The 12,449-nt window shown below is 35.2% G+C and overlaps 1 protein-coding gene and 1 long non-coding RNA gene across 2 annotated transcripts in view; one reads left to right on the forward strand and one right to left on the reverse strand.

Annotated features, from left to right (window-relative positions):
* The window catches only part of LOC127835296 (uncharacterized), a 3,643-nt gene extending 2,995 nt beyond the window's left edge, over window positions 1-648 (forward strand). The window contains exon 4 of the long non-coding RNA XR_008028449.1: window positions 1-648. This exon is cut by the window's left edge and continues 407 nt beyond it. This is a non-coding gene — a long non-coding RNA (uncharacterized LOC127835296).
* LOC127835291 (uncharacterized) overlaps window positions 1-12,449 on the reverse strand; it is a 152,298-nt gene that overhangs the window by 121,827 nt on the left and 18,022 nt on the right. The window lies entirely within an intron of this gene.

The raw sequence follows: 12,449 nt of genomic DNA on the forward strand, positions 1-12,449 counted from the left end.
TATTTCGACATAAATGTGTACACGCTCGCTTCTGTCATGTTAACAGATTTGGAAAAGACTCACCTAAAGCAAAATGTTTGGTTGAGAATCATTTCGTAACACATGCTGTTGTTCATAATATCATATAATTACATCATACATATGTAATTGATTTATAATTTCATATGACCGAAGTTATATAAAAAGTTTAGGTGTGCTTTTGCAATATGGTTTAAGTATATAATAACAACTCATTAAAAACAATAGGTTCTATGTTCAATAGAATTACAACTATTTAATCGATACGTTTTGTTTCTGTAGAGCAAATGTTTTCGACACAGTTGAACACAACGTAATTTTTATGATCACGAATTAAACACATATTTATTATCTACCGAGACAGGCACATTGTATACTTTCATTCAATTAGTTCACATTTTACATGTAAATTTTTGAAACATTTGCATTAATCATATCGTTATAGCGTATTTTTACATTATTTTGAGCCCGGTTTTTGTTTAATGATGCGTGTCTTCTACTGTTAAAATTTGTGAACCATGAAAACGAAATGCCAAAGTAAAACGGCGAACACTTTTAGTAATTATCACTGTAAAATGTTTACGGTAGAAACATTGAATAACAATGTGTTCACTCCTATTTCTGTTTAAATGTCACGGACGCATTCACATTATATGTATACATTGAATGTCGTTGATAGTGGGGTGAGGAAATTCCATACAAACTTTGCTTGTGTATTAATATACCTAATTAATAAGCAAATAAAAACTCACTGACTCTCCAGCTCGTTTAATTTATGGTCGACCTAACCACAGACAACTGGCACACACGGCTTCAATGTTGCGCATTCTTACTTTTGCTTAAAAAGTTGTCACACCCGTTTGTTGAAAAGTTTAAGGTCAGGACTATAGAAATAAACAACTTCGAAAATTCACACAATCTCACTTCTCATTCAATACTTACATTTTTCGATTATATCGACTGTTTTGGTCAAACGTTAGACTATAAACATATATTTTTAAAAAGTTTGATCATTTTAAATATAAGATTGCAACGGTTGAAGAGAAATAACACTAACTAGAGAAATACTAATAAATTGACACAATCTAAATATATTTACTTTCAATTATATGCATCACACTCTTTATCACAATTAAACGTGCTCAAACAAGTTGTAAGTATCCGATCATGATTGCTTTGTATCGTGTATGTTGATTACAGGTTGACACAATTATCTCATGAATAACACCTTATATGTGATGAATGCCGATGTAATATATATTCCAGAATATGAGATTATTCAAGTTCCCTTAGTCTACGCAGGGTTGCAGATTGTTTCTGTTCACATTATTATGAATAATAATTATTGTAATCATTAGTATCATCATACGCAGCATTTCTGCTTTCAACGCAAAGTGAATAGTTTTGAGTAACACAATGGTGTATTGTGAACATAAAATCAAGACATATCTTATATATTATGATCTAGATTGCATGGTTCAATATATAACCACATACCTAGCCAATTATTTAAAAACAAATTGACATCAATAAAGGTAATATAAACTTTTGTGTGCATTTGCAAGTTATCGAACGAATGTGTTGCATACTTTATACATATGTATTTGTACGTCCCGATGTTCTATATGATACATCGCACCATCACATACGGATATTCACTAAACATATTTCTTTTTAGCTTCAAATATTGAATTTTATCAAATGAAATTAATTCTACAGTAATTTTGATCTTTAGAAGAGTGAAATACTTTTGTTTAAGATTGTGGGGAAGTTTGTTATATGACGTTTTCTTTTCTTTTCCTGTGGAATGGTGTCATCATGCTTTTCTTACATCTATTTATTTTGTACATAGCACTCAGTTTTGAAAGAAAACAATGTATGTTTGCGAAACACTATGTCCCCCAATATATTTGACCTTTGACATTGAAGGATGACATTGACCTTTCACCACACAAATTGTGCAGCTCCATGAGATACACCTGCATGCTAAATATCAAATTGCTATCTTTAATATTGCAAAAGCTATGGCCAATGTTAGAGTTTGACGCAAACCAACAAACAGACAGGGCAAAACAATATGTCCTCCAGTATAGACTGGGGGACATAAATATAACTATCATTATAATGATATAGTTTTAATCGCTTTGTTTCAATATATTTTTAATAATGCTCTCTGGGTCTTATGTGGAAGTAATGTAAATATATTCACCATTTGGCATGAACATGTTTTAAACATGTTTTGAGAGGTTTAAAGTTGAAAACAAAATTTAACACATGTTTTCACTTTGTTAAGCAATTAAACGGGTTTATTTTTAAATGAAATATTAAAACATAAATTTTAAATTATATTAGATATGCGTATTGGTTACCATTTACCTGTTGGAGAATGCGAATAAGGCCAGCTTTGATTATAATAATTTATTTTATTTCCATGAACTGACTGCCGTTTAAAAAGACAAACTGAAAAACATTGTCATTTGAAGCCTATTTCTGGTACGACATTGAAAAGTGCATGACCTTACATCAATTATTTATCAGTGGCTTAACATGTGTGTCAAATATAGTTTTAGATCACCTGAAAAAAATATCGAGAACATTGTTTGTGGAATAATTTTGTGTTTTACTTTTTGATTATTTCTTTACGTTCATTATATTGTTTTAATCAGTATAATTATAAAAAAATTCATATTGATGGTTTTCGTGACCTGTTTTCATGGCAACAATTATTAGCTATTAAGGTTTGTGTATGCGTACAATGGTGTTAATGCTGTTTTACCAACAAGTCAGATAAAAAGATAATTCAGCGTGATTTCTAAAATATTTAACATTTCCCTTTCTCCATACTTAACTCAAAACACTAGGTTATAGAACATAAGATTAGAATACGAAGCATTTGAAACTGAAGACTGTGTTATATTTACACCATGTTTGGCAATAATTTTGGTTAAAATTGTTGATTAGTCGAAGAGACATGTATATGCATGCACTCATAATTAATGACATGTTATTTCAACCATGATGTATTTAATGGTTGTTTTTATGTTATGCTTTTCGGTGGTTTATAGAGAGGTATCAGTGAATAAAAACTGATAATTCACTGTTTCCAACAGTGAAAATTAACAGTGAAAATTATCGATTATGCTCATCTTTTTACCGGATCATTTTTGGATATGTTTGGTTTCCCCATTGTAACCCCCTATTTTACCAAGGTTGACCACTCCGCAATGAATCTTAATAACACCATAGGGATTATCTGCCCTTGAACAAACATGTTATGACATCGTGTGGCGCCCAACAGGGACTAAGATTCACCGGAATGGCAAAGATACGTAAATAATCATTTGTAGGCACAACATAAAAAGAAAATTTGTTGGATTCAGTGAAATATCGGTGTTAATGCACTCGTGATCATATAAAAAACATAAATTGTCTTTGATCACTTGTGAATCAAAATCGATATTCCACCTAATCCAACACACATTCTCTATGTAATTATATCTGACGAATCATGTCACACGGCAGTGGTTGAGCATGTCATGTCGTAAAACGCTATGACACGAAAACACGTGGATTTGATCTCTCGAATCAGACTGAATGTTCATTCCCTTTCACAAGAGGGTGATAGATGAAGTTTCACAAATTTATGTCCCCATTAACAACGTTTCCGGGTATATGCGTTTAATATATGTGTGAAATAAAGGTACAAACGTGCTTGATAGATAGATAAAACAATTATGTGCTCAAACTGACTAGAAGAATCTAACAAAAATCAATCGGAGCAACATGATGCCAATGGGTGTGTTTGAATATCCAATTATAACAGAAGATCTGCTGCCAGTGCTCTTGCTTTTTGCGTACGAATTCGTGACAGTATTCACTAACAGGGACCCTCCATGTGATTTCTTCTCTGTATGGTATTCTAATATAACTAAGATACGATGAGCGTGCACATTTGTAGTTTCCCTGGCATTGCAAAATGAAAAGACTAAAAGCGAAATCAATAAAGTTGTATTATGCTCTAGTTCTAGTTGCATAATAAACACACATGTCCGGGAAATGGTATGTTTTAATGAATTTCATATTACAGGATTGTGTTTTAATTTTGATACGAAAAGAAAAAACAATTTTTCAAATGGCTATTCTCATTGATTTGATAATCGTTGTAACACAATAATTGCATTTAACGTCAACGTATAATATGATGCGTTGAACATGATTTTAGTTTTTATTTTTATTTTAATTCATATACAGTGTATGGTTGACATTTATGTTTGTCACACTGACATATTTTGTAAACATTTCTCAATGATTTTGAAATGATTTCATCAAAATGATGACTCCTCCAACTAACGAATGAAATATACAGCTTTATCAAGCGCAATTATCTAGTATGAAATGTTGTGTGTGCTGTTAATACGTTTTGTGTATACATGTCTTTATTGTAATTTTTGCTAACCAATCCAGCCCCCGAAAACATATGTTGGTCAGGAGCTCTTTGGATGAGTTGGTCGAGTTATCCCAAAATCCAATATGTCCAAGTAGGGCCTACGTCAGAATATTTATCCTGATAATACCAATGCGTAGTTCGAAGTTAGTTTACGTGTTTGAAATCTAGTAATAAAGGAATATATAAAAAAAATCCAAGGTGTTTCTAACATAGTGTTAGGGTATTTATGAATCCTGATCGGATCGTGCTCAAATACAACTATGGTTTTATGTTTGTAAATATGTTTGTTTGTAAAATTGTCCCTTCTGTGTATGTAAATTGTTCCAACGTTGGGGATATGTTGCGGTATTGGGTGTGGGTATATAACTATATATAACTATAACTATAACTATAACTATATATATATATATATATATATATATATATATATATATATATATATATATATATATATATATATATATATATCAGCATACTATAAATGTAATGTAAGTAATAGTATGTACATGTATAATCCGCCTTTACAGTCGGTTGGTTTCATTGGTGTCAGTAAAAAAGTATTCCAAATAACTACGTATGAATTTATGGAATACATGGACATTTTGTTACAGGCGAAAAATAACAAGTTCACGAAACTTGGACATTTTTTCGTTAACATTGAGTATTGCAGATATGGTTCCACTGGTCTATATAAGCTAGAAATTAATTAGTTAAGTGTCATGTTCGTTATTGCGCAATAAGGCACGTGCATAATGTATTTGAAATTTGGAACTTACAGGTAAAAACAGTCGGCTTCGTCCATAATTCGGTGCAGAAAATATCATTGAAATTAACCGGCTGTTAAGAAAGAGAAGAAGCAGCGTTTGCATGTATTCATCGTAAAAACAAACCTTGTTATGTGCTCCTATTTCCCGAGGCAATGCTGGTATACGCTGCAAACTATCGACCGTCCTGTTGATCGTATCATGTTCGTCCTCCATTTTTTGCAGCCTGAATATATCATAAATCACTTATATATAATATTGTGTTGAAAATGTAGCACTGATGGCATTGAAATTAGAAGTAATATTTTACAGAGCATGTTTTTATTTATAATGTATCCCGTTGCAAAATGATGCGCATATGTGCTGAACAGAACTTTACTGAGAAACATCGACGTGTGTACTGTTATTTTAATAAAAACAGCTAACGCAAACTGAAAATACAAATAATAATTTGAAAGTTGATAATTTTTGTTCGCTTCAGGATATTACAAAGCTTCGTATTTCACTTATACTAATAAATACGAGCCTGCTGAAATAAGGTTTCCAGTAAATATTGCTAATCAGCCACCATTGTCAACTTTTGTTGATCTTTATGTTCAGCAAAATATTCTCCGCACGTACGAACGGTTCTCTTTAAATAAGGACAATGTGAAATAATGGGTCTCTTCTTTCCCACAAACACTCCAACGATGGAACATTGGTCTAGTTTATTAGTAAAACACAAAAAATAGTGTATGGTTGATTGGACTGATTCAAATCTATTATGAACAATAACATGCATGTTTATAAAAGAGAACATGCGTTCAATTCGAGTATTTAGAGGATATAAACTCCGTATAATAAAATAAAAAAACGAAGGTAATATATTTTATGTGTTATACCATACTTTCCATAGGTATAGACGATGTCAGTTCCGAAGGTATTGGGGGCTGCCGTCTTGCCGGTCACGTGACCCGCCGCCATTTAGGTGCTCTCATATTTCTGATATCAGCAGCAGCACCGGTAGCATCGATATAGCATTATTTTATTTTTAATCTACAAACGCCAATTAACTGTATTCACAATGGCATCGGACACGACCATCGGTAAGTAGATGGTTTATTTCAGCTTTTTTATGCACGTTTCAATAATAAATGCGAACTATTAAGAGAATCACAATTTTAAAATAGCGACCTTTGTTTAAGCTTTTGTTTTGACGGTTGCAAAATAATGATTAATGTTTTTACATACGCTCGCTTTAATCTAATTTTCGTAACGCAATGTTACAGTTATGTCAGCCCGGTATAATTATCAACCTATCGAAACGCTAGTTGTCACGCGTTGTGCGTAAACATTACCAAATACATGTATGGGACAATGTAAACATGGCCAATGTTTTTACACTGATCAAATTGACGAACAAACAGATCTATCCGAAAATGTATTCATATTGACAAGTTGACATATATATTGTTTCTACAGACCAGCACATGGACGAATACAGACATCTTGAAATAATCAAACACACACGTGTATGTAATCAATTTTGCCCTTTGAAAGAAGTTCATGGAATCGCTATTATAAGATAGATCTATAAGTGCATGTCGTAGGTTCAACGGTAATCCAACGTCGAAGTGACATTTTAATTTCGGTTTGACGTTGGCCAAAAGTTGAATCAATATTACTATCTGAATTGAACTTTATTGTTTGGATAAAACAGCTATGATTGAACGTTGTGTCAACCCCCATCCCCTTCCCAAAAGTAGTACAACACCAGTGATAATACAACAAATAATAGTGAAATTAAGCCTTTTTTGTTTCACGCCTTCCCCCAGACGACGTCAAGTGAACAGTGAATGATCCAAACTCTTGGCCAAATGTGACTTATGAGGATATAGTTGACTACCTTGTGATGGCCAAAGCATATGATGGAAAAGCAATGAAATCGTTTCGATCACTGTATGCCTACAACTATGTTCAAAATGGCTGGTTACGGGACATTATATGGAGCTCACACAACAACATTCAGAATCTAAAAGCCAAAGTGTCGCCATCTCAACCAGGAGTCGGCCGTGATGATTACATTGCTTGGGAGGCAATCAATTACAAATGATTCTTCAATTCTCACAGGATATTGTACATGCCAAGCAGGCACAGGCAGGAGCTGCAGCCACATCTCGGCCATTATTTATGCTGAAGCATTAGCATGGAGCCATGGACTCGGAGGAAACACCTGTACAGACAAGGATAGGCTGTGGGGTAGAGGTACAGGGACAGCTGTGCTGCATGAGGAGTTTGAGAACATTAACTTCGAAAGACCCAAGTCAGAAGATGCACCAATAGTTAAAAAAAGGCGGCAGGAACCCAACTGCCAAAAATAAGATCATTCCTTGATCGCTCTGAGCTTCAAGATCATGCAAGTGATTCGTGCACCAACAAACTGTGGACATGTAAAGGTACACTGCTCCCAAAAATCTTAAGTGCCAAGGAAACACCTGTGAATGAGATGAAATCAGTGGAACACAGTGAAAACACCATAGACCCATCCAGGCCAGTAAAGGAAGTGACTTGTCGGCCATCGGATGATTTTAATGAAAAATACATTAATCTTTCTGCTGATGCAAAGACCGAAATCAGCGAAGCTACCTCCTTGCAGTGCTCCACACTATGGAGTGATGCTCTAAAGCTGCGGATTTCATTGAGTAAAGTACATGCCCTTCCTAAAACAAGCCGTGCAGACCCAAACAAGTTTGTGACAAACCCGATCTACACACGATTTAAAGGGAACAGTGCCACTCAGCATGGGCAAAAGTATGAAGCTGAAGCCAGAGCTTGGTTTGAGCAGAACACTGGCCTAAAAGTGATTCAACAGGTGTTTTCATCGACCAGACTGAACCATATCATGCTACAAGTCCATATGGACTTTTTGGCGAGGACACAATTTTTGAAATTAAGTGCCCAACAAATCCTTGAGGGAACTAATTCCAGGCGGAAAATATGATGTTAAGACCACATCAGGGGATCACTGCCTGAACCCAAAAGGAAGAAATGGCTACGACACACAATTGCATGACACCACTGCAAATTTGTTGTGCGGACAAAAGCCGAGGGATTGAGAGTGGACGTTCCCTATGATGCCAACTTTCTGAGAACCACACTGGTTAGAATTCGAGAGTTCTACTTCAAACACCTGATAATCCGTCTGGTAGATGAACATAATTTTAAGAGATTAATGATATCCGATGAATACAAACACTACTGTTGATTGCAGTTTGAGGCAAACACTGCATTCAGCAGAGCTGAGCAATGTCTAAATTTTTCTAAGCCAACAGAGTAGACTTTAAAAACATCAACAGAGTATACTCTAATACAACAACTCCTACAGGAGCGTTCCCATCAGGGTATACTCTGTTTGCAAATACTCCGTGAATACAATGACAGGCTTGTGGGTTCATATAAACAACAAAGATCCATTTAGGTTCATATATATAAGTGAATATTAACATTTCTATTATAACCAATTTCAATAGTTTCACTAAGACATCCTTAAAATTGTGTGTACTAACAATTGAACATTTCCTAAATAATAAGATAATGATAACCATAACCACGTGAGTACTAATGAATGGTAGAATAAATAATAAATATGAATTTAAATCACTAAAGCTATATTCTAATACTCATTCAAACTAAAAGTTAAACTTGACTTTGGCGTCTTGGTCACTTCATAGCCCATGTTGACGGTAGGCAGAGGGTTTTTCTTCGTTGGCAGCCCATCTACAAAATGCAGGGAACAAACCTGAAAATAGAAAATGCATACATCTGTCAGTATCAGAACTGATGCATGTAATAAAAAATAATCGTAATTCCCACCCCTGAACCCAATTTTTTTTCGGGGTAGGGGGTAAGCGGCTGGGGCCCAAAAGGTAAACAAATTAACTTTTTTACTTTTCTTAAACTGATCTCAAGCATCCAATGAACTAATTCATTATAAAGTTTACCAAACAGCACTCGTTCCAAGATCGAAACAGTCTTAACAAAGTTGAATAACAATTGTGTCCGCATTGTCATTCGTCCGAATTGCCATTCGTCCGAATACCCATCAAATTTTTATTAAACACTGACTGCTCAGGCTCAATTTCAGATTTATACGAGTGAAAGTATGTAGATATTTACAAAACAAAATAAACTAATGTGTATCCATGTTTCTTACCACGGCTTTGCTTGCTGGATTGAAATCGTTCCTGTTGATAACACCCAACCACTCTCGTCTTCGCTCGGCGTTCAGTGGTAAACAATGGAACTTGAATAGAGTGAGGCATATACAATCCTCTTTTTTTTCGCCATGTTCAGCACTTCTTGTATTTTTCCTACGATACAGGTCTCTCTGGTTATTGCTGCACCCAACTACGACACATTGTCTGCCCGTACAGTTTTCGTAAGGCATAGCGGCTGGATGAAATTTCGTGATTTCGGCGATATTGACTGATTGACTAGGGAGCACCGCAATGACGGAAAAGGAGAGTTTCGGGGGCGACCACTTTGTCGACTTTATTTCTGTCTATGTAAAATTGTACTCATGCTACGCAAACGGACGAGAGTAATATGACTTGTATGGAATGAGCATAAACTTTGATCGACGTAAGCCTCTGTTTCAGCCTGATCCTTGTTGTCCGTGCCGCGCATACAGGAAAATTAAACTGATCATATCATGCAATGAGAAAAAATGGCCCATACTTATATTCAGGTCAATTGTCAATTTTGCGGAGATTCATCAACTTATTTGTAACCAAATGTTACACATTTATGGCAAATGTTTGTTTCTCAAAAAGTATGCTGCAGGTATGCGCTAAACAGTTAAAAAACTAATGATGCATTGGAAAAACAGCCATAAGGCGCTCACTTTACCCCCAACGAACTTACATCTTCTCTTGGTACTGTTTAAGTGGTTTCACAACAGAACAAGTGAACTAGTTTTTGACCCATCGTTACCAAATTTAAAATTCGCCGAGATATTAAAGTGTTAACAAGGCAAATATTGTTGGCGCAAGAAGTATGAAGCACAACGGACGACTTATGAATAGCGATTTGATTAAAGATCGCGGAAGTGTTTTATGTTCGCATTTAGCTGCAGCACATCTACATCAATTACTAGATGGTAAGCAATTATTGGTGAATTTATTCTCATTATTATAAAGCTATTGATGTAAATATAGATTAAAACAACACCGAATTTCTATTTGACCATGAAATAAAAACTAACTCTTACCGACAAATCGCGCATCATCCACAAATATTTCAAATATATTTTCATTCTTTTTTTAGAACAGCCATGTTTTAGTTATTTTCCATTTACAGCTATTTGACTCGATTGTTCATAGTATCCTAAATCGTCGCGATCATGCGACCATATTGGTAAAGTTGGTGGAATTATTCTTATAAATCAATCAAAATGGTATTTATTATGTTTTTGTGTACACTTTATTTAGAATCTATTAATTTATCAGCCCTGTGTGCATTAATATTATTTAACAGGCCATATATATTTTTATGTATCAAGAGATCAATTTTGTTTCGCCTAAGTTAACGCAACAGCGTTAAATGACGATTTCCAGGCAGACTGACCACAAAATCACCAGGCCATAAGCAGACTTGCTACCACCAACATATATTTAAAAGGGCAAACCAATATATTTTATAAATTTAAAGTAGACTGAACAATATCAAGACATGTATGAGCAATCAAAACAGATTGTATGTTCTCCGACTAAATTGGCATATCCAATTTTAAAAAGTCCATTTAATTTGTATATTGAGGTATCAACAAAAACTCTAAGCTAAGTCTTATACCAAATGCAATGATATACAAGGCGTATAATTGAGAATGCCACAAAAAATTGAATAAAGCTGAGTAGAATTAAAGTGCCTTCAACGTTTTCAGTCTATTGGTCTGTTCAGTGCTTAGCTAAAAGCAACCTGTCAAATGTTGGTAGCTGCTTTAGGACAGTGCTCAATCGATATAACTTACAGACGAGGTATGCGTAATACCAATGCAAACATGCGTGAAAAGGTTTCAGATGATAACTATGAAATGCTCAAGATTGATGAGCAAACTGTGAAAACTTTATGTAATGGCATCATTATTAGTTTATACATTGAGGCATTTTCTATGGTTTTTATCAATTGTAGAGATTACAGATGAAATTGGACGACGACTTGTAAAAAAAGAAATCAGAGGAATCAGCAAGATACACAGACAAGATGACCTGCTAGGCAAATGGAGGACACATAATGACACATAGTTACCTCATAATGAAGAAACAATTAAAGAACCTTAAACTAAAGCATTGGATTCTGTAAAGTGCATGGGATAAGTGCATGATGAGGATGAAACAGTTATTCATACCAGATTGCTACAAGAGTGAAGTTTGACAGGATTAAATAGTAAAGTAGGGTGTCTTGGAAAGAGATAACTTTGGGATTCCAGTGAGTTTCTATTGGCCAGGTATATTAGCCTTTGTATCATGCAAGTGTTGACCCAGGTCGACGTGGCTGCGAAAATGTATGCGACTGTGAAAATGTCTGCACAGTTGAAGTCAGGCGCTCAAAAAAAAAATCCAGACGGGTTTACCAGTGTTCTTCACACGCCTCTGCATTCACAGCATACGACTTTGCCTTTCTGGGGCTATCAACCGCCTGTGTTACATATTGATGATGCCTTAAAAGGTCCACTGCCTCTCGCATCGATTTAGGACGCTCCAAGCAAGCATTATTTCCTGCCTTCTTGTCGAAACAGCCTTTGCAAATCGCCTCCTGCATGCTGTGCTTTTCCGGCAGATTTCGGAAGGTTGCTGTTTCCAAGGTAATCATTATGTCAGTCCAATTTTCCAGGGATTCTGCGGACATCTGTGCGGCCTGCTGGAACTTGGCTCTACTGGTTTCCGGCAGCTCTTTGGCACAGAACCGACTCTCTATTTTCCTCATAATGTCGGAAAATGAAAATAGTGAAAACCTATTCTGGGTCGTAATGGAGAATAAATTCAGGGCCTTACCTTCTAGACATCAATTCAGGTAGTCTCGACACTCACAATCAGTCCAAGAATTGACACTTCTGTAGCTGTCAAACGTTTGCTTAAAGGAAAGCCAATTAGACTTCCCATCAAAGTTTTATGTTTTGGGAAGCTTCGTTGGATTTCCCCTCTTCTCTTCTTTTTTCGGGAGTCTGAGTCACTGTCTGAGTA

Source organism: Dreissena polymorpha, chromosome 6 (assembly GCF_020536995.1).
Source record: "Dreissena polymorpha isolate Duluth1 chromosome 6, UMN_Dpol_1.0, whole genome shotgun sequence".
NCBI lineage: Eukaryota > Metazoa > Mollusca > Bivalvia > Myida > Dreissenidae > Dreissena > Dreissena polymorpha.